The sequence below is a fragment of the Tupaia chinensis genome, unplaced genomic scaffold, assembly GCF_000334495.1.
Source record: "Tupaia chinensis unplaced genomic scaffold, TupChi_1.0 Scaffold000423_1, whole genome shotgun sequence".
NCBI classification, from domain to species: Eukaryota; Metazoa; Chordata; class Mammalia; order Scandentia; family Tupaiidae; genus Tupaia; species Tupaia belangeri.
Genome location: NW_006159928.1, coordinates 6,689,784 through 6,712,845, shown reverse-complemented (window position 1 = coordinate 6,712,845; position 23,062 = coordinate 6,689,784). Strand labels below are relative to the sequence as shown.

The 23,062-nt window shown below is 43.9% G+C and overlaps 1 protein-coding gene across 7 annotated transcripts in view; it reads left to right on the top strand.

Moving 5' to 3' along the window:
- TMCC3 (transmembrane and coiled-coil domain family 3) overlaps positions 1-23,062 on the top strand; it is a 389,672-nt gene that overhangs the window by 318,935 nt on the left and 47,675 nt on the right. Inside the window, exon 1 of one of the 7 annotated variants that reach the window (XM_014590254.2) lies at positions 12,265-12,395. The exons of 5 other annotated variants lie outside the window; for them this stretch is intronic. The gene's annotated coding sequence lies outside the window, so the exon portion shown is untranslated. Of the gene's footprint in view, positions 1-12,264; positions 12,396-19,804; positions 19,937-23,062 lie in introns of those variants that run through there. One more of the 7 variants, XM_006154853.3, reaches the window with a different exon arrangement.

Genomic DNA, 23,062 nt, shown 5'->3' with positions numbered 1-23,062 from the left:
TGAGAATTAAATGACATAGTGGGTATAAAGTACTCTTCAGTGCCACAGCCTGCCAAGTGCTCAGTTAATGTTGGATGGGAGAGAAATAATAAAACACCAGACAGTGGTAGAGCTGTGTAGCTGCAAAAGCTGCAGCTGAGTGAAGGCTGTAGGTGTGATTTCCAGCACTGTTTTCTCCAGAGACCAGGTCTTTTCAAGGCTTGCTTCCTGAAACGCATTCCCTTTAGCATAGGGCCCCAGGGAAGCCACCTGTTAAATGGCTGATTGTAAACTTGTATCTTCTTCAGATCTGAGGGCATCTGAGCAGCCTGTGCCAGCCGAAAACATTACAGAGGGCGCTTTAAAGCACCTAGGGAAACAGTAACAGCAGAACTCCCAGCGGGACCCCAGCTTGACTGGGTGGAAGGCATGCCTCTCATACTTCAGGCACAAGGTTGGACTCAAAGTGTTTACCATGTTAGAACCGGAAGGGAATTTAGACAGTAACTCCGGACCATTCCACTCGCTGAAGTGTAAAAGTTCACCAGCCAGACTGCAACCACTTAAAATTATGTAACCGATACAGACGGGTCAGGACTAACCATTATCCCATCTTCCATCTTAAAGAGAATTCCTTGAAAGAGAATTGCTTCCAGTATTTTAGAATATCAAGTTAATTGCAAAGTTTATGGGATAAACATCTCAATTGAACTAGTAAAAGTGAGAACTTAAAAGTATTGTCAGTGAAAAATTAATCGATGAATGAATTTAAAATTTTGTGAATTTTCTAGGTGAAGAAAAGGGAAATGTGAATGATTTGGTATTCATTATCCTTAATTTATTTCTAGATTTGGGGGACACAGGCAAAAAGGGGTAATAATTTATCCATCAAACTGCACAAGTGGCCTTGAATCATTGCCACGTTAAATTTTTTTTCTTTTCTGGGGTCCTTTTAATGTCTTTGTTGTTTTCTACGTAAGGTTTTGCAAGATGAATTCATCCTTGTCTCTTGACCCTTCACCCACTAGGGTCAGCTACTAGCAGGGGTGGGAGATGGGAGAGCCGGTAGATGCATGCAACTTCCTTCAGCCTGAGTCTGCCTTTGCCACCAAATCTCTCATTGAGAGCGCCTTACAATACCAAGTGTTTTCAGCATATATCATTTTCATAAATTGCAACACCTAAACATAAGCCAAAAACTTCATCTGGTTCTTGGCCAAAGAAACAGTCATCTCTTCCAGCATGAGGGGGAGAACAAAAAGAGAGTCCCGTGGCCTCTGGAGTGATAGCTCGTCCATTGCCAGTTGCTAATGAAGTGACCCCTGATGAGAATTCTCTGTGACCACTGCTCTACCCAGTGGCTTGAGAGCCCATCCCAGGAGCAGGGTGCAGCTTTTACTGCATAACACATGACCTTCCCACCTAGACGTCCCTTGGACACCTCAAAGTCTGCATGCTAGATATAATTTAGTCTCTCAATCTGCCCCTCCTCCAATTTGTCTTATTACATATCCCATATGGCCCATCCCCAGATCAGATGCTTGGGATATCCCATACCCCTTTCCCCATCCAGTGGTTTACTTCTTTTATTTCATTTTAGTTTATTTTTTTGAGAGATTTTTGTTATAGGGCATGTGTGCTCACTGGAGAGACAGAAAGACAGACTGAAAGTGAGAAATCACACCACCACCCACCGCCGAGGGGAAGGTCACAGCACAATCCCTTCTCCACTCTTCTCTCGGCGTCTTGGGCATTCACGCACACGTGCCCAGCAAGAATTTCTAGCCACCAAGTCCAGAACTTGAATCAAGGTCAGCTGCATGGGAGTCCAGCACCTTAACCACTACGCCACCTGCTGCATCCGCGTGGTTTACTTAAGTGTCACCCAGCCACCTTTCCTCATTCTCTTAGCTTAGCTCTAGATTTGAGAAATAGGCCAAAGGGCTAAGAGTTTGGACTCTTTAGTCACAGTTGAATGCCAGCTCTTCCTTTGTATGAGCAGCTATGAGAAGTGGTGTTGGGAAACCCATTAGAGCATTTGTTGTTCTGAGGTTGAGTCATTTATGGTCTATCACAGAGTTTCCCAAACTTCAGTCATTCCCACACCTCCTACACATAGCCAAGTACCACCTGTACTATTATTAATGTTGCTAACCCACTCCTTAAAACTTAAATTGGTTTTTGAAGTATCAGTGTTACTATTCTAGCCAAGTATTGTCTGAGATTGAGGCCTACAGTGCCACATTCAAAAGTAAATCAGCAACTGTTGGAGCTTTTGTAGAGACTAGCTTTTATACTGGTAACTTTCTCCTGGATTGAATCAGCTGGCTTGAAAGGAAATACCACTCTCTCACTGTGATTCTGTTATTTAATGCTTTTTTTCCTTTTAATTTCCAGAGGGGTTGTGCAATCACCGTGAGAGAGACGGAGAAAAAATCACCTTGTAGTGGGGTGTGATCACACCACAGTCCCTTCTCTATGTCTTCATTCTGTCAGAATTTGGGACACACACACACATGTGCCCAGTGTGTTTCTCAAGCCACCGGGTTGGCCGTGTGAGATCCGACTCCCTGTGCACAAGGCTTAACCACTGGTCCAAGGACCAGCCCAGTGCATTTGTCTTATACCACCTAAAATAATCCAGAATCATGGGACCAGCAGATGGTGTAATGGTTACGTTGCTGGACTCCCACGTAGTAACTGCAGTTTGAGTCCTGGACCCGGCAACTTAAACTCATGTCAGGCACGGACACATGCATGTTCAAGATCCTGAGAGGAGAATGGAGGAGAAGGGATTGTGGCATGACCATCCCCCCTGGGGAGATGATTTCTTGCTTTTGGTCTCTCTGTCTCTGTGTCTCCGGTGAGCACACATGCCCTATGGCAAAAATCTCTCTCAAACAATAAATAAATGAATAAATAATTCAGAATCATTTAGGGCAACATTGGTCTTGATGTGTCATCTCCCCTTAGTTCTTCATGAAATACTTACTTTGAGACCCACGGCCTAGTGGATGCTTCAAAGCATTCTTTCCCCCCAGTGGATTTTTTCCCTGGTGGATTTGAGTAATTGAGCTTTTCCTTTTTTATTTTGGCCAATAGTAAACTCAGTCCCAAGTTTCAGCAGAACTGAGTGAGATTTTATAGAAAACTTCTTTTTCATTTCTTTTTTTTTAACCTCCTGATTTGGACTTCTCTTTCTAGTTTATGTTTTCTCTGGCCTGGTTTGTGTGTGTGTACATTTGTAAATTTTTTTACATGTGTGTTTACATGTGATTTACATTTTGGGTAAATCTTTTGCATACCAAATGAAGTATCAGTCAATTTGATGCAAATCATTATTTGGGTAGAACAGAAGCCTAGCCTGGTAAGTGGAAGGCATTCTGGTCTAGGCGGGAATTATTGAAGGAAGGCAGGAGTTGCAGTGGTTGTGCTCAAGTGGTCTTTCCACATGCTGCTGCTTCTGCCCTCTGATGATGTGGGGAGAGACTGAGGCAGTGGAAGCCCTTAAGCTAACAAATGGACCATCGAGAGGATGAGAATTCTTTGTGAATTTCAGGCAAGGTCAGATAGTGGGTGGAGAAGAAATTTAAGCTCTGTGCTTTTCTGAAATAAAGTTGAACCTAATTAAGATATACATGTAGGCTTATTGTAATGTGAGGAAATTAAATGGTGCCTTGAGCCACAGCCTGCAAGCCTTCACAGAAATGTGGATACACACAGTGTCCAAAACTAAGGCCCTTCGCGAAAGCTATGCATCACTAAACATGTTTACTCCAGTGCGTGCAACTGTGTGTTGGGACCAGAAGCCCCTTCTCTTTGTCTTTGTGAAGATGATGTTTGCGTTCAGAAGGCCTGGACTCAACTTCAGACAGGCAGCAGCGTCCTATTTTAATCTCACTAATTGGAACAGGTGGCCTCTATTTGAGACTGAATCACTAGTTGGCATAGATTTTAATTTATGTGACAATATGAGTCCCATTCAGTAAGAGCTGTTCAGGCTGGGTATTGGCATCAGGCAAAAACGCTTGAAAGCTTCAATTAAAAGGCAAAGAACGTGGAAGACAGCAGAAGATCGGAGACATACAGCTCAGGTTGCTGCTTTGATCCGATTCCTGCATTTTGGGTGTAGAGATAGAGAAGGGATGTACTCGAGTGACGCTTGTCCAGGTGTTTGTAAATATCTCTGCAGCTGAGGAAAACATCTAAAGTGGATCCTTTGACTCTACCCCCAGGTGACATGGTTCAGACAGGCCTTCATGCGGACGGTGTTTTGATAAGCATCTGCACACCTTCAGGTGTAGGGGGATGGGGTGCATCCCGTGTGACTCAGCTTGCCCCCAAGGCTCAGGTTGATTCCTTATGACACCTCAGATGAAATCAGAGACGGTCTCCAGAGCATGACCTCTTCCAGTGGGATCACACCTTCATTTTGCATTGAGTAAACGCTTTGCATTCTATCTTGTCAGTATCTTGGATTCATCCCAGCTTCTAAGCCTGACCCAGAGTCTCTCATCTGACTTTTGCCCTTCACCCACTCTCAGCCCTCCAACTCATCTGCTTTCACTGTGGGCTCCTATACCTCCCTGTCATGGACTCCTACACCTCCCCACACCTGCCTGATCCTCTCTCACAGGGTCAACTGTGTAGCTGTATTCTTTTTATGTAGGCATGGACCCTGGCACACAGGAGAGGTTCGTAAATACTGACCGAACGAGTGAATGTGGGTATGTTGTGAAATTGCACTGTGGGCTTGAGAAGCTGGAAAACATATACCTTGATCCACATCAATGCAGGTTAATCCGTCCTGTATATGGTTACTCCATATTTCATTTAACCATTTCCTCATATGTTAGGTCATCAGAAAAGTCATGACATATTTTTCTATACAAAAATGAGTCTGGGACCAGCAGTTGGCATAACGGCTATTTCGCTGTACTCCCATGTAGTCAACCACGGTTCAAGTCCTGGACCTAGTGGCTTAAACCAAGCGCATGTGCGTGCATGCCCAAGCTCCCAAGAGAAGAATGGAGAAGGGATTGCAGCATGGCCATCCCCCCTGGGGGGGGGTGATTTCTCACTTTTTGTCTCTCTGTCTCTGTCTTTCTGGTGAGCACACGCGCCCTATAGCAAAAACAAAAAGCATCATGACTTTCCTGACAATTCCATATCACTTACAGTTTTTGCTTATACTAGATGCTTCAATGATTTGGACATGCTGTTTTTCACACATGGCAAAGAATATGTTCGTGGGCTAAATTCCTAACAGTGAGATGGCTCAGCAAGGGCATGGGCTTTTAAATTCTGATCTTGCTAAATTGCACACTGGACCTGCACTGTGTCAGACACTGAGAGCTAGGGCTGCAACCATGACCAAATCCAGTAAGAGTTTATAGACACCTCAGTAATGTGGAAACATGCCTCAAGTGTTTCGTTACTTGCCAGTCTGATAGGTACAAGCTGGTAGCTCATTTCGATTTATGTTTTTCCTGGTATAAATGAAAAGGATCATATGTTTTTCAGAAGTTTTATTTATTTTTCTTCTATGATCAAAAGAGACAGAGTTAAAAAAAATGAAACACTCTTTGATGATGATGATGTGGATAGTAATATCTTTGTCTTGACTGATAGGCATGGTAATTGTGCTGGAAAGAGAAAGGTAATACACTGTAACGATATATGTGATTCAATGTAATATAAAAAAGATTATGATAAAATAAATAAAATTGGGACCAGCAGTTGGTGTAATGGCTATGTTGCTGGACTCCCATGTAGTCGACTGTGGTTCCAGTCCCAGACCCGGTGGCTTAAACTCATGCCAGGCGCATGTGCGTGCATGCCCGAGATCCCAAGAAGAGAATGGTGGAGAAGGGATTGTGGTGTGGCCATCCCCCTTGGGGGTGATTTCTCGCTTTCTATCTGTCTATCTCTCTCTGTCTTGCTGGCAAGCACACGTGCCCTAGAGCAAAACCTCTCCAAAAAAAAGAAAAGGTTAAAAAAAGAGAGAAAATAAATAAATTAATAATAAATAAAATTATAAAAACAAAAAAAAACCCATAGAAAATAAAAAGTGAAAGCCAAAAAGAAAAAGAGAGTGACAGAGCAATAGGCACCTCCAGTAGGGTCCTCCATGCCACTGTCCACCCCTAGCTTCAGATGGATTATGAATACACACCTCAGGGAGGACTCTGGACACAAACCCAGAATGTTCTCACCTGGCTCAACCTCAAAGAGCATTATATTTGCCACTCTCTGGCTCCGATCATGGTTTGCTGAAATAATTAGAGACTCATGGGACTAGCAGTTGGCGTAATGGCTGTGTCACTGGACTCCCATGTAGTTGACCGTGGTTCAAGTCCTGGACCCGGTGGCTTCAACTCATGCCGGGCGCAGGTGCATGCGTGCCCAAGATGCTGAGAGGAGAATGGAGGAGAAAGGATTGCAGCGTGGCCATCTCCCCTGGGGGGTGATTTTTCGCTTTCTGTCTCTCTGTCTTTCTGGTGAGTGCACGTGCCCTATAGCAAAAACCTCTCCAAAAAAAAAAAAAAAAAGTTAGAGACTCAGAAAATTTTTAAAAATAAAACAGAGATGTCTCCCGTATCCCTCACCCAGTTTCTTCAAAGGGTTATATCTTATGTAACTATAGTATGGTAGGTTGATCCTATTTTCACACACTTAATAGACCTTTGTCTGTTTATGAGCTTTTTATATATTCTGACTTTTAAAAAATTTGGGGGGTTGTGCATCTTTTAAATAGATTTGTAGAAGTGTTTTGCTTAGGAAATAAACTGCCTTCCACTTACATTTCTCCCAGTTGCTCATTCCTGACTGTGTTCATTTTCTGCTGTTGTGTAACACATTTCCACAAACTTAGCAACTAAAAACAACGCCCATTTACTTTTTCCGTTTCCATGGGTCTGGAGTGCAGGTGCTGCTTACCTGCATTCTCTACTAGCAGAGTTTCATCAGCCGGGAGTCAAGGTGTCACCAGGCCTGCCATCTCACCTGAGGCTTGGAATCCTTTTCTAAGCACGCTGGTTGTTGACAGAATGAAGTTCCTTGCAGTTACAGGGTGAGGCCTCGGCCCAGGCGCTGCCCTCTGTGCTGCTCCATGGCCCTCTCTGCACAGGGCAGTTTGTTTCTTCAGTGCTTTCTGTCTCTCTAGCATTTTGTCTCTTACTCCAGATCCCACATGGCTGACTTCACGCTTGAAAAAAACACCAGACACACGTGCATACATCCCCCAAACCCTGATGGGATGGAGAAGGGATTGTGTCGTGACCACACCTCACTGGGGAGTTCTCTCTCTCTCTCTCTCTCTCTCTCTCTCTCTGGCCAGTGCCCATTCTCTCTGGTAATTAAAAAAAAAATTGTTTGATTCCCCTCCTGATGTCTACACAATTAGTCCAACACTGTTTTTTGGGGTTTTTTTGGTTTTTTTTTTTTGGTAGTTACCTGTCTTTAAAAATATATTACGGTCCATATGTGTCAAGTTCTATGTCTATACATTTCTACTTTTCTTCTGTGGGATTTAAAACTCAGAGGTTATAATTCCAGTACATTTATTCTGGATTGATAGCCCTTTTCTTCCCCCTGCACCCTCACTCCTCCCTCCAGGATTTAAAATGAGCGTTTTCAAAACTCTCACTCGTGCATTTAGGAAGTTTCAGATAGGCATGATTCCAGTATCACTGACAGTAAGGAAAGGCCAAAGGATTGAGGGAGAAAGATAGTGAGGTTTTTTTAATTAGCTTTCAATTCTCTTTCCAATTAAGTAGTACCCCCTTAGTAAGTTCTGTGTAGTGTAATAAACTATCCTTCCACAGTTTGCAACACATCTGCAGTCTGCAGAGCTGTTACCGTCTAAAGAATGTGTGTTGTTGCTTCCCAAACCACTGTGGCTGCCCTCACTAATTTGTGGTAAGTCTTCCAGGTTAGGGAAGGAAGAGCCGGAGCCCAACCCAGCTTTGCACTCTGCAGGACCTGGGATTTCTGCTTTGTCAGCTCTGTGCTACTTTCAAGCCTGCCTTCCTCTCACTAAATATTTAAGATTGTTTTTGTGGAGCTCTGTCCTGGGAAATTTAGGCTGATCTGGCACTTGTGGTAGGATAGTGAATATGGCAAGATTTCAGATTTGGAAGTAATAAGCTATTTCTTTAGTCGGTTTAATTATTCATGTGTGTATGTCACCTCTGTGCCTTGCTCAACATCACTTGGTATTTAGAGGCTGTTCTGTGCCCCTGTGTTAATTGCTGAGCCTTCTACCTCGTATCTCTGTGTCTAACACGCGAAGGTTAAAACTGTTGGCTGTGCCTAGCGATGAACACTTAACGATTCATAATCTGACCCAGGAGCATTTGAAGGGTGGAATGGACATGCTTTTATTACATGTGCTTTCATTTAGGAAAGTCACAGTGCTTGGAAAAGCCCCTGACTTCAGCAAATTATCAAGTCATAGTTGTAGAAAGCCAGCCAAAGTTTACCACATGTGCTTGGAGATCAGAGGAACTCACTGAATCGGCATCCATAGGGCATGTGGGCACCTAAATGAAAGCAGTTCTGGAGGCTCATTTATGTCCTACCCAGGAGGCAGTTTGGGGCACATATTTCTACAAAATCAAGATCTATTTCTTACACCTAGAACTGCTGTTATCATTTGGGTGGGAGCATATTCACTTTTGTGAAATTTGAACAGCAGTCTGACCCTTAAAATGATCTAATAGCAAGAAAATTTTTGAAGTATTTAAGGCTCACATTAAGCTCTTTCTCCCTCGCTCTTTTTTTATTTTTCATTTTTTAAATTTTTTGCCATAGACCTTGTGCACTTGCCAAAGAGACAGAGACAGAGAGAGGGGAAATTAGAAATCTCCCCCGAGGGGATGGCCACACTGCAATCCCTTTGCCTCCATTCTCTTTTTGGGATTTGGAGCATGCACACACATCTGCCCAGCGTGATTTTCAAGCTGCGGGGTCCAGACTCAAACCATGGTTGGCCGTGTGGGAGTCCAACACCTTAACCACTATGCCACCTGCTGCACCCCTGTCCCCACATTGAGCTCTCTAAAGAAAGACTTTAAAAACAGATGTTGAGCCTTGCTGCTGTTCAAGGACAGTTTTACAGAATGAATCCTATGTTCCAATAAGCGATAGTTTGGAACTGTTATTTGGGCAAATAGGAAATGAATAAAGTAATATTTAAATAGTTTTTTTTTTTTTTTAAGAGAGGCTTTTACTATAAGGCGCATGCGCTCGCCATAAAGACAGAGACAGAAAGCAAGAAATCACCCCCCAGGGAGGATGACCACACCACAATCCTTTTTCCTCCATTCTCCTCTTGGGATCTTGGGCACGCACGCACACGCGCCCGGCGTGAGTTTAAGCCACTGAGTCCAGGACTGGAACCACAGTCGACTACATGGGAGTCCAGCAACATAGCCATTACACCACTGCTGGTCCCAGTAGTTAATTTTTTAAATTACCTATTGGGCTAGCACTGTGCCCTAGCAGTTAAGGGAGCAGGATCCCACTTCACCAGCTGCAGTTTGAATCCTGGCCCTTGTGGCATGAGAAACAGGCCAGGTGCTTGTGTGTACATGCCCAAAATACTGACAGGATGGAAGAATGGAGAGGAAGATTTTGGCTTGACCACACTCCATTAGGAGGTGCTCTCTCTCTCTCTTTCACTCTCTCTATTGAGGACACAGATCCTTTAACAATTAAAATTTAAAAAGTTGATCCTTCTCAACCTTGGTTTTGAAATCATTTATTGTGTATTTGGGATAATTTTGATGGTAATAAATCAAGAAATAAGAACACTACATATACTGTTGAAAGACACTAAATCTGAATACAAAGATTATTTCATGTTTTCTAATCCTTCAGACGTTTCAGAAATCATGGCTACTTAGTAAATAATTACGCTTCTGTTTTCTTAATAGCCTCAAGTAAGTCTAGATGTTTTTCTAAGGCAGCTAACTTATTGAAGTCTTAGTAGATTTTAATTTTCTTAAATTTATGATTGCTTTGGTTCTTGCATTTAATTTAAGGTTGACTTTAATCGCCTGTGGAAGTAAATTACTGCAGTGACATCAGATTCCAAAATGACAAGGTAATGAAATGGCCCATGAGAAACAGCAGCTGTTTCACTGAGGGTAGAATGATTTGAGCCCGAGGAAAGCCCTTATCTCATTAATGATGGCCAGGCCGGCTGGCGGTGCCGTAGTAACCTGACAGCCTCCTGATGCCGAAGCCTCATGGGAAGGTTACAGGTTCACTCTCCACTGCCTCCGTGTGTATACAGGGTACACGCAAGTGCCCCATAATTCTGGCCGGCGGAGGCTGGATTGTGGTGTGAAGACCCCATCAGTGTGCTCTTTCTTTCGGTCTCGCGCCTTCCCTCTCTCTCTCTTTCTTTGTCTCTCTCTTTGTCCCTCTCAGGAGAAATAAAATAAATTTAAATTAGTAACCAAATGGTTTGGATTAAATGGTAAGTAGACAAATTCATTTTTGATTACTAGATCATCCCAACATGAAGAAATAATTTTTAAATATGCTCACACACCTACGTCCTAGGTATATTCTAACAGATATAATGCTTCTCACGTTGCATCACATTTCAGTCACTTGGTTTTAAGATATCAGTGGTCCCAGATATGGTTTTCTACTTCCTCAGGAAGGTCTTCAAGTGGTTGTATTTCATTCTTTTGCATGTTTTTTTTTTTTTAAGAGGTTTTTTGTTATAGGGCACGTGCGCTCGCCAGCCAGCCAGAGAGAGACAGAGAGACAGAAAGTGAGAAATCACTGCCCAGGGGGGATGGCCATGCCGCAGTCCCTTCTCCTCCATTCTTCTCTCGGGATTTTGGGCACGCACGCACACGCACCCGGCGTGAGTTTTAAGCCACTGGTCCGGGACGCGAACCGTGATTGACTACGTGGGAGTCCAGTGACATAGCCATTACGCTAACTGCTGGTCCCATTTTTGCATATTTTTTACACATTGGGTAAACCCTTTAACAATGTATTGTTTCTTAAAATTTTACATAAATGGTATCTCTTTTGTAACTTGTTATTTTTTCAGCATGGTGTTTTTGCAGTTTATCCTTCTTTATTCTTATTTATTTATTTTACTGTTATGTGTTATTAAAGTGTCTGAACAAACCAGAGTGTGTTTTCAGGCCATTCTGCTACTGGAGAACAGGTAGGTTGAGAGACAGAGTGAGAAACCACCCCCCACCCCCAGGGTGGATGGCCATGCCGCAGTCCCTTTTCCTCCAGACTCTTCTCTGGATTTTGGGAACCCAAACACACATGGGCAGTGTGATTCTCAAGCCACTGGGTCTGGGACTCAAACCACGAAGTTGGCCATGTGGGATCCAGTGCCTTAACCTTCATGCCATCTGCTGGCCCCATCAAGTCACATTTTAATATCTGTAATTAAAAACTTTTATACTAACACTGGATTTTGTTTGTGAGCATTTTAGTTTTACCTGAAATAAAATATAGAGTTATTGTGAATTTGCTAGCAGGTAGCTTTCATACCTAGTCAAGCATTTAGTGGCTTTACTCCTGTTAATGTCTATAAAAGTGGATGCATGAGTATTTTCTTTATTGGGCCAGTAGCTGACATGGTGACTGGAGTGCTGGAGTCCCTCATGGCAAACCAAAGTTCAAGTCCCAGATCCAGCAGCTTGAAAATCACAACAAATAGATAGATAGATAAATAAATACTCAAAAATGTCTTTATTGAGTTATAATTTACATATGATAAAATCCCTCCCTTTAAGTATGTAGTTCTGAATTATGATGAACACATATAGTCTTGTAATTTATTGTTCAATTAAGATATAGAATGTTTCCATTACCCCAAAACTTCCTCTCCTCTCTTTTTTACATTTTATTTTTCTTTTTTACATTCAATCACTGTGTATCATTACATCACACAAGAGGAATTATTCCAGCATGAATACACTGTATATTAGTCCAAAGATATTATCATACACATTATCAACAGATGATTTTCCATTTTTGGGTCCTTTAAATTTTTTACAATGTTATTTTTTATTTATTTTAAACATTTAATCACTATACATCAGCACAGCTTGTAAAATGAATTTTCCCAGCATGAACACACTGCACACCAGTCCAGTCAAAGATATCATACATGCTATCATCAACAGACGGTCCTCCGTTCCCACATCCCCCAGCCTCTCTTCTCTTTATAGTCTTTTTCTCTACTGTTCCTGGCCCATGACAGCCATTGATCTGACATCTGTCCTTACGATTTTGCCTTTTCCAGAGTGTGGTGTAAGTGGAATCGTACCTTGTGGCCTTTTCAAGAGAGCCTCGTCACTTCCCAACATGCTTTTCCACCACCCCATATCGCGGCTGTCCCAGGAGTCCACTCCTTTTGTTGATGGGTAATGTTGATCCCTGAAATGTAGTGAGTTTGCATGTGTGGACAGAGAGAAGGCCTCAACTCCCACACCTGCTCTGTGGTTGCATTTGTCTGGTGTGCTCATGTTCTTATTGGAGCATCGTGAAATCTTTAGAGTGCCAGGTTAGAAAGTACATTGATTTGCAGTCCTTTTACTTTTTAAATGTTTTGTTGCAAGGGTCATCAAAAAAGTGCATGGGTCGGCTAGCTCAGTGGTGCAGTGGTAATGCCCTACTCAAGAGGAGCCAGATCCCACATGGTGACCGTGGTTCAAATCCCCAACCTGCTCAATCTGAGAGGCCTGAGACCAGAAGGCCAGTGCTGTACCTGGAGGTCTTCCTGGCCCACCATCCTGTCACACTTGCACGTGCCCACAGGAGCGTCTCTCATAGTTTGTAGGATGTTACTGAGACAGTAAGACAGGTGGCACTGACTTTTGAGGGTTTGCTTTGCTGGGGAGCTCTTTGATGTGCGCTTTGTATCTGTGTATATATATTTATATCCTCATGCAGAGGAAATACTAAATCATGGGCGTCACAGATAGTTCTTTGATTTGACTCAGATGGAAGAAGGATGCTGCAGAAGAGGGAGGAACAGGGATGTTCATTGTCATGGCAACCAGCAGGTTTTTATAGTGGAACACTGCCTTTGTAACCCAAATCCGTCACCTTTTTTTCTAACTACAGAAAACAGACTGACGCACACTCAAGAAATTATAGTACCATCTCTCAGTGGGTTTTATTTGCTTTTTGGAAACAGTCTAGTGGTGATTTCAGTCCCTTCATCAAGTCTCACAACTGAAAGGCACACCGTAAGTAGAGACTTGTTGAGCACCCAGCCCTGGAATTTTATGAGAGTGAGACATTTATGTCTTAATCGTTATTGTTTGTCATCATCGTCATCCCCCCACCACCAGTCTAATCTGTGAGGGACTCTGAATGAACATGAGTTTGGGGTTGGACATTGAATATTCTGCGGCCCAGGGTCCTGCTCAGAAAAGTATTCTGTCTCATCTTCAGACTGTTTGCTGTGTGGCCCTTGCGTGGTCTTGTGGTTGTTTCTTTACCCTCCATCAGGACTGAGATGCTTGGAATAGCTACTCCTTCCAGTCACTGTGGAGGTACAGTTCATCCTCCTGGAAGGTTGAACCTTCGTGGGCTGCTTTTTGTAGCTCTTGGTGGGGGTTGATAGACGAGGATACAAGGGCCTAGTGTGAGAAAGCTTTCTGCAAATAGTTGAGCAGAACTAAGGAAACTAGAGACTTGCCGAGCACCAGCAGGGTGTTTGTGGGTTAGTACTGTGAGCAGAAAAGCAAAAGGTGGCTGCTGCGTACCTCCCCCAGTGCCCTGGCCTGAGGAGACCATTTGCAGCGCTGTACCTGGAGGTTCAGAGTTCTGGGCCCACTGGCCTTAGTAGAAGACTGGCCTTCCTCGGGCAGTAGCATTGAGAGTGGTGGTGCCTGGGTCTCCAGGGGAGTGGCAGGGAACAGGAGTCATTCAGGCATCCCTTCATGACACTGAATTTAAGAATGAGCGTCTTTGGCCCCTTGGGTTAGCTTCTCCTCACCCCCTTCCACCTTGTGTCTTCATTGCCTGCCCTTCTAGTAAGCCAGGAGTATGATGTGTGGAGAGGTCAAGCCAGAATCCATTGATGAGCTGCAACAGGTGTGCATTGTGCTTGTAATGATTTGACTTTCAGCGTGTTCAGTACATTCATTCGACAAATAGGCACTGAGTACTTACTAGGTACTCGGCATCCCCTAGAACAAAACAAAAACCGCTGCCTTCGTTCAATATATTCTAGTAAGGCAAGGTAGACATCAGACCCACAGGTGAGATACAGTGCGTGCAATGGCAGTAAGTGCAGTCCCGAACAATACAGCAGGAACGGTGGTTAGGGAGGCCCTCTGTGGACTAGAGGAAGGAGCTTTAAATAGGAGACTCAAGGGGTGCTCTTCTCTGAGATACCATTGAGGGAGGACCCCAGAGAGTTTGCCATGCAGTGGTCCAGAAGGAGTCTTCCAGGGAGAGAGAATGGCAAGTAAGACTCCCCGAGATGGGACCATGCCCACAGTGTGCGAGGCACCCCAAGGAGGCCATGGGGCTGGGCAGGTGAGCAAGGAGTTAGGTAGCAGGACCTGGCATCTCGGAGGTGGTGGGGAGGCTGGTTTATGTGCCAGTGTGTGTTTTACAAGGACCACCTTGGCTGCTGGATTGAAAAGAGCTTGTCGGTGAGCATGGGCTGGCCCAGAGAGGCCTGTGAGGAATGATGAGTGGCTTGGAGTAGGACAGTGGTGGTGCGGGTGAAGAGGCCACACCTTCTAAATGCAGGCTCTGTGAAAGCCCTCGATTAGTGTGCTTGGTTGGGGGTGCTCTGTAGGGAGCAGTGAGAAGATGGCATGGGGCCTGGCCTTCGAGGACAGTGGGCCCCAGTTGTTAAATCCTGCTTCAGCCACTTACAAGCTGTGTAAAATTATCTTAGCCAATTATTCCTAACCCCTTTGCGTTTCATCTTCCTCGTGTGAAGAATAAGCCCTGTAGCTCAGTGATTAAGTGCTGTGGATTGGGAGCCAGGTTCCACATGGCCAATTGCAGCTTAAGTCCCAGTCCCAGTGGTTTGAGAAACACACCAGGCACATGTGCATGTATGCCTCAACTCCTGACAGGATGGAGAAATGGAGTGAAAACAACTGCAGTATGACTATGCCCCATCGAGAGTTCTCTCTCTCTCTCTCTCTCTGGAGAGTGCACACACACTTTGGCAATTAAAAACAAAAAATAGTATAGTTCTTTCCTTACAGGCATGTTGGAGGCTTTTATATGATTATGTACACAAAAGGTCTACGCTGACCCCTTGTTTCAGCTCACACCTATCTTGGGTGATCCTCTCCCTACCTGGGCCCAGGTCTGTTATGAGCCTTCACATCCCAGTAACTTGTGGTTCTCTTGTCTCTTTCTGCCTGGAGATAGGCAAGGATTGTGTATCCAATGCTTGGTGCATAATATAAAACAAATGTTTGGATGGTCAGAGAAATGAGAGAAGCAAGGGAGGAAAGAAAGAGTGCATTATGAATTTCATAAATAGGCATAGCTGGGGGCACAGGGTGGCACCACTGTTTGGAAGCTGGAAGTCATGTAGAAGGCCCGGGTTCAGTTCCCAGGCAAACCTGAACATGCCTGTAATCTTAGCTAATTTGGAAGTTGGGGCAGGAGGATTCCAATGGCAAGACTCTGTCAAAGATACCTTTCTCTGTCTCTCTCTCCCCCTCCCCTTTTCTTTCTTCCTCTCCTTCTCTGTCCTCTCACTCAACAAGAGAAAAGGAAAGAATCTCATGTGTAGATATGTAGGTATAATATTTGAGTTTATACATTCCAGCAGACAGCAGGATATTTTCTTCTCCGAGTTCAGTGTTTAAGTACATCAAATGGTTGGTTAAGGTCTTGGCTACATTTTCTATTTAAATAATTCTAATTAGGGAAGATATGTACTGTTATTTCCATATTTTAAAATTTATCTTTTCCCTGCCTTTGGCTTGTAGAAAAATGTTTGTTCAAAGATGCTAATTAGTGTTTTTACTTAGGGGTTTTTTTTTCCCTCCCCCACAGGGAGTGTGTGCTCACCAGAGACAGAGAGAGGGAGAGTGAGAAATAACACACTGGGGAGATGGCCCCTCCATAATGCCTTCCTCTCCTGGGATTTTGGACATGCATGCATAATACACAGTGAGATTTTTCAAGCCTCCTGGTCTGGGACTCAAACCACAGTTGGGTATGTGGGAACCCAGCATCTTAACCACCATACCATTGCTGCCCCACTTAAGGTATTTAAGAAGCTTGTTAAGCAGAGTTCATCAACATTTTGAGGAAATATTCCTCAGAATTTTATTACGACAATTTCAAAAGAGTTAAATACATACAAAATGCAAAGGTGATGAATGAAGTTAACACTGATGGAAGCTGCTAGTGATCTGACTCATTCCTCATGAGATCAGGTTTCCTCTTGAGTATGGAATACTTCTGTGACCTCCTGGAAGGGGGAAAGGCACGATCCTAGCAAAGATATTCTTTAGTAGAAAAATTCTGGGTCTGACTCCCTTGTTCACTATGAGACCATTTGACCTTTGTCTGGAACTTCGGTGTTGCTTGTAGTTCATTTCAGTGTTATGGGGTGAGTTGGGTTCCCCTCCAAGATAATATGAGGTCCTAATCCCCAGTACTTCATATAGGACCTTATTTGGAGCCAGGGTCTTTACAGAGGTGCTCAGAATAAGGTCATTAGGGTGGATCCTATTCCAATAGGATGGTGTTCTATTATATGGGCAGTCTGGACCTAGAGACTGAACGGAGGGAAGATGATGTGAATACCAGGGTTGTGAAGATGGGGTTAGAGTGATGTGTCTACAAGCCAAGGAACACCTGAGGCTTCCCAAGCTTGGAGAGAGGCATGGAATGGTTCCCTTCTATTCCCTCCGAGGCCTCATGGCCCCACCAACACCTACATCTCGGGCTTCTGGCCTCCGGAACTGTAAGGCAATAGATTTGAGTTGTTTTAAGTCACTCAGTTGTGATGGTTTGTTACTTCAGCCCTTCCAAGTTACTGTAGTCAACTGAGGTGTTTCCTTGTTAACCCACAACTAAAGAAGTGCTAGCACCTGGTTCCAGCAGGAGCAGAAATACAAGAGGCCCTGAAACTCCAGAACAGTGCCTGGTTAGCAAGAAACTTCTGTGATCCTCCCCCATTTCAGTTACATCAAGATTCTTTACCATCTCAATAAACACTGTGTTTTTAAATTGTTTGTAGCAAACTCCCAGAGGCCCAGGAATGTATCCATGGGGCAATTTGAAAAACGGAGGTATTGGCATCAAGAAGGCAACTCAGACTTTGGATGGCAGTTCAGATCCTGTCTCTGCCACACTGTAGCTGTGACTGTGGTCATGCATGATCATCTCGAGCCTGATTCTGCACCGGTAGGAGGAGGAGGAGGACTCAGCTGGCCCTGTCATTAGGGGAGTTAGAGATCATGAACATGGTCTCACCCTGCACCTTGCACTTACTAGGTGTTCAGGAATCAGTTGAGACAGAGAGGCTGGGCTGAGAGGGAGAAACCAAATGAGGAACAAAAGTGATTCAGTTGGAGGAGGGATGCGTCCCAGCTGGCAGGCAGAGGGGTCTCATGCCCTGGTTGAGCTTTATCTGAGAGGTTTTTATGCAAATGATTTTTCTCAGGGAAAGGCACAGATTCCTTTGCTCAAGCAAGAAGATGGCCATTTTAGTATAGTGAACTTAGAACATATATTCCAACCTAGTTTTGGACAGTCAGCTTCAAGAAATGAGTCCTACTGGGTTATTAAGGTTAGAAGGATTAGTTTGTCTTTTCTTTCTTAAGGTTTTTGCTGTAGGGCATTTAGTATATGGCAGAGTTGTACAGTTAACACCACAGTTAACTTTAACGTTTTCATCACCCCCCCAAAGGAAACCCATTAGTAATCACTATCCATTTTTCTCACCTCTCATTCTGCTTTCTGCTGGGTTTGTCTCTTCGGCACATTTCCGGTAGACGGAGACAATACAATATATGGTGTTTTGTGTCTGGCTTCTTCTAGTTAGCAGGTTTTCAAGGTTTGGTACTTTTTTGTCGCCTTTTTTTTTTTTTTTTTAATTGCCATAGGATGTGTGTGCTTGCTAGAGAGGGATGGAAAGAACCCCCACCCTACCAGTGTGGTCCCACCGCAATCCCTTCTCCTCCATTTCTTCATCCCATTGAGACTTTGGGCACACAAGTACACCTACCATGTGCTTTAAGCCACGGGGGCCAGGATTCAAACCATGGCTGACCAGGTAGAATCTGGTTCCTGTAACCACTAGGCTACAAGGCCAGCCTACTACTTTAGTACCTGGCTGAATAATATTCTGTTGTATTGAGATGCCACATTTTATGTTTGGACATTTGGGCTCTTTCCATTTTTTGGCTAATACTGCTCTAATAGTTACATGCAAGTCCTGTGTAGGTATATGTTTTAATTTCTCTTGGGTACACACTTAGCCATAGACCTGCTGTGTCCTGTTGTTCTTCTGTGTTTAACCCTTGAAGGAACAGCCAGGATGTTTTCCATTGTGTTTTCCAAAGTGGCTGCCCTGGTTCCCACCAGCAGTGTACAAAGGTTCTGATATCTCTGCATCCTCATCAGCACTTGTTATCACGTGTCTCTTAGTGATAGCCACCCTAGTGGTGTGGAGTGGTATCTCAATGTGGTTTTGTGTTGGTTTTTAAATTTTCTTTTAATAAAATTAGGTGGTATATTCATTATATAAGGAAATTTAGTCAGAGCCTGGTATAACTAATAGCCCCCAAATTAACTCTAATGCTTTCCTTCTCACTAGTCATTTCTTTTTTTTTCTTTTTCTTTTAAAGGTGGCATTCTTTTTTTTTTTTTTAAGTTTATTTTTTATTTTTCCCATGAGAGAGAGACCAAAAGACAAGCACCCCCTCACAGTATCTTCATGCCACAGCTCACCTCCCATCTCAGCCAGCCCAGGTGAATGGGCTGTGCACACCCAGCATGCTCTGGGAGCTCCAGCCTGCAAAGCTTACAGCTGTGTTACCGCTGTGCCACCACATGGCTCCTCACCAGTCATTCCTGGAAGCTGATTGTCCAAAACCAGGGTGGAATAAATGTTCTAAGTTCACAAGGCTTCACTTTGTTGCTAATATTGCATGAAAACAAGCACCCAGAACCTCATGGTCCTCCCCTCTACAGGGTCCAGGACTGGAAGGCCTTGGGTGATGGCCAGACTCTGGAAGGGTGTAAGGGGTAGGTGGCTCTGTGTCGTCGTCTTAGGGAGGTAGACAAGGTATTTTCTCGTGATTTTCCCATAACAGTTGCTGTGTAGCACTGCTGGTGGTTAAGGTTGGATATTGCCAGAACTGGTCCCTGTATTAGTAAAATGCAGACTCCGTGCCCTCTTTATAGACAAGCTTCCCAGGCTGTGAATTTTCTTGTGAATAAAAAGAAGACTAACAAAATGCATTGTACCTGGGAGGCCAGAAAGCGACATTGGTTGAATGAATGCACATCACTGGCCTTGGGAACCAGGTACCGTTCTAGCATGGCAGTTTGAACAGGCTCCCTAAGTTCTCTGAGCCTTGGTCCCTCATCAGCAAAACGTATGGAAATGGCTCCGTTGGGTTCCCGTGATGCTGACTCAGAAGACGGACTCAACAGGTTTTCACTCTTTTTCCTTAAGTAGCTTTACTATTAGTTCCAGATTTTTTTTTTTCTGCAGAGTTAGTCCAGCTCCAGATACGACAGAACACAGGATTGACTGTATTGTTTAGAATATCTTTTCTTTACAGAGAAAGACAAAGCTCTTGGCAAAAATCAAGTGTTGGTGGAAATGAATATGGCAGTTTGGTAGCTGCTGATTGACATACGTTTGCTAAATAACTGCTCAGATTTCAGAAGGCTTGCCTAGAAGACAAAAATGTAGAAGAAATCCCAAGAACCTGTATACCCTCTCTGGCAGGTATTTATTTATAAAAGCATCTACAAAAAGTTTGTGCTGAACATTTTTTTTACAAAACATTGCCTACCTTTGGTTCAACAGTTCAAGTTAGCCTACATGAAAGTTTAAGCTTCAGGGGATATAAAAGTGTTGGTCCTTTTTGGAGCCCCTTTTGCCTTAGGACTTTTAAAGTTTTTTAAAAAATGTTCAAGGGAACCAGCATTATCGTAATGGCTATGTCGCTGGACTCCCACGTAGTCAACCACGGCTCGCATCCCAGACCCGGTGGCTTAAAACTCACGCCGGGCGTGCGTGCGTGCGTGCCCAAGATCCCGAGAGGAGAATGGAGGAGAAGAGATTGTGGCGTGACCATCCCCCCTGGGGGGTGATTTCTCGCTTTCTGTCTCTATGTCTCTGTCTGTCTGGCGAGTGCACGCACCCTATAGTGAAAACCTCTCCAAAAAAAAAAAAATGTTCAAGAAAGAACTGATCATTTGGTCACTATATCTTTTTTTAGATCTGGAGGGACGTCATAGTAGCAGGCTTCGAGTCTGATGGATTCCATGGCAACGAAGGGTTGTGACTTTATTGAAGGAGAGTCGAGCATGTCAGGAAAGATAAAGATCAGAGTGTGGAAAATGTTCGACCAGATGGATATGTTTTTTGGATCATGTGCCCTGGAACAGAAAGGCTTCCTAGTTTGGCATCTCTCTCCATTACAAATATGAGTTCCACTGGGTTATTAAGGTTGTAAGGGTCAGTCTTTTTCTTTCTTTCTTTCTTTTTCTTTTTTTTTTTTTATAGAGCACATGTCCTAGCTGGGTGAGGGGAGAGAGAGAATGAGAGGGAAAGTGAGAAATCACCACCCGCCTCTCCCAGAGCGGGGGATAGCCACACTGCAATCACTTCTCCTCCATTTACCTCCTGAGAATTTGGGCACGTATGTGCACACACCTGGTGTAATTTTCAAGCCACCAGGTCCAGGACTCAAACCTGGGGTCAGTCATGTGGGAGTCCAGCTCTTTAACCACCTGGCCACCTGCTGACCTCTGTGTTTATTTCTTTAAAAAAAAAATCTGTTTGCATTTTTGCTTTTTTTATTCATTCATTCATCTTTTTTTATGTCATGGTATATGTATTTTTTTTTAAATAAAAATGGTAATGGGAAAAAAAACAAAAAGATTCTGATTTTAAAGGTGGAAAAGAAATATAACACAATCTTTGTGGAACTGATTACAGCTGTAAATTGCGAGACGCGTGGGAGGGCCAATTAGAGGCAATTATAACTTGATTGAACTCTCCCTGAATTTCCCTGTGTGCCTTTGGAGTTGTGGGGGGAAGGCTGGGCTCTCTCCTATCCAGCCCATGGTCCTTCTTGTTGGGTTTAGAGATACTGATTCTAGACTGCAGGCTCTGAGTCTTTGTAAGTGCTGTCCCCCGTCTCGCTCCCAGCAGCCAGGTGCTGACTGTTGGTTAACCAAAACTTATGATGGCCCAGCTGTGGTTATGCAGGCAGGGGGCGCTGCTGTGCGAGTCCGGAGCTAGATGGGAAGGCGCTGGAGTTTGATCCCAGGTGGATCTAGCATGCCAGGTGTGCACCCACTGTCAAGGCTGGCTGGAAGGCTGGAGGTGTTATAGGGTAGTGACACAGGGCACTTCTTTCTCTCTCGCAGTAAGTAAAATCGAAACATTTTAAAGTGTGTGTTACTGGAATTCCTTTATCAAAGGTACTAATGTTGGACCAAGAAATGGCAAGATCCGTGAGCTTTGACTTGTGCTGTGTTCCTGCTTCACCTGCCTGTAATTGTGTGGGCCTGGGTTCAGTTCCTATTGGACGTGCAGTTTTATATTTCTTATGCTATATGGAAAGCGAAAGCTCTCCAAAGGCCAGTTCACGTCAGATAGCTTTACTGTCTGTTATCCTTTAAACCTGGGGCTCGCTCTGACAGGCCCTCTGGGCTCAGACTTCATTAGTCACTTACTCTGGGACACATCATGGTGAATCAGAAACTTCACAGATACTCAGGCTCCCGTGATTAAATCTAACAGGCAGTATTGGTCTAAAAGGAAAGAATTAGCTCACCAGGTTTCCGGTCTCCCAGCTATTACTAATCAGCTGTAAGTCCTTGCAGACGTGATTTAACATCTTGGGCCTCGATTTTCTTGTTTTGCAATGAAGTGTTTATCCTGAATTGGTGTTTCCTAAATTTCTTTGTTTATAAGAATCAGGTAGGGGCCGGCTCACTGGAGCAATTTACAGTGATGCCGGATTCCTGTGAAGAAAGTGGGTTCTGTTCCCTGGTCGACCTGTATGCCCAAGTCATGAACCTGTGGTCCTGCCTGACTGGCTGGCTAAGAACAGGGGGGAAATTATAGCATAAAACTCTGTTGCTCAGGCTTGTATTTCTCTTTCTGTCTGTCTCATGAAAGAAATAAACTTTAAAAAAATGAACGAGAAGAACCTGGGGCACTGAGTTAAAAGATAGAACTTCTATTGGAGATTCTGATTCACTAAGTCTGGGGCTGGGCAGGGATAGCTGGGTGTCTTACAAGCTTTTTCCCTAAAAAGCCACTGTTTGGGAAATAGTTATCTGGCTCCATAATTTGGGCATTCAAATGGGAAGGGGGCTGGAGGGAGAAAGGAAGCTGTTCCTGAGGATTCCAGGCTCTGTCCCCATGAATCTCTGCGGCCATAACCTGAGAAGCACTCGCTTCCCTTTCCCAACTCCCTTCCAGGCCCAAAACCAGCTCTGCTATGTATGGAGCCTCCTCACTGATGGTAGGGCCTGGTTGGTTTGTTCACCCCCAGTGCTAGCCCCAAACCCGATAACAATGGGTCTAAAAAAGTTATTTGTTTAAAAATCTTGGAATAGCGCAATAGCAAAAACCTTCGTTCACATCATTCCCTGTGCTGTGTTGCTTTCTTTGGTTAAGACCCCATGTTTACCAAGCCTCGTTACCTCTGGTGTGCAGGGGGCCAAGCTGCAGTATCCAAATGCCTGGGGACCTTGTTAAAAATACATAGATTGGTTTCCTGAACTGAAGAGTCAGTATGTCCTACACAGGGCCTGGGTGTCAATCTTTTTTTTTTTTTTTTTTTTTACTTTAAGGGATTTTTGTTAAAAGAGGGATTTTGTGTTGTTATTT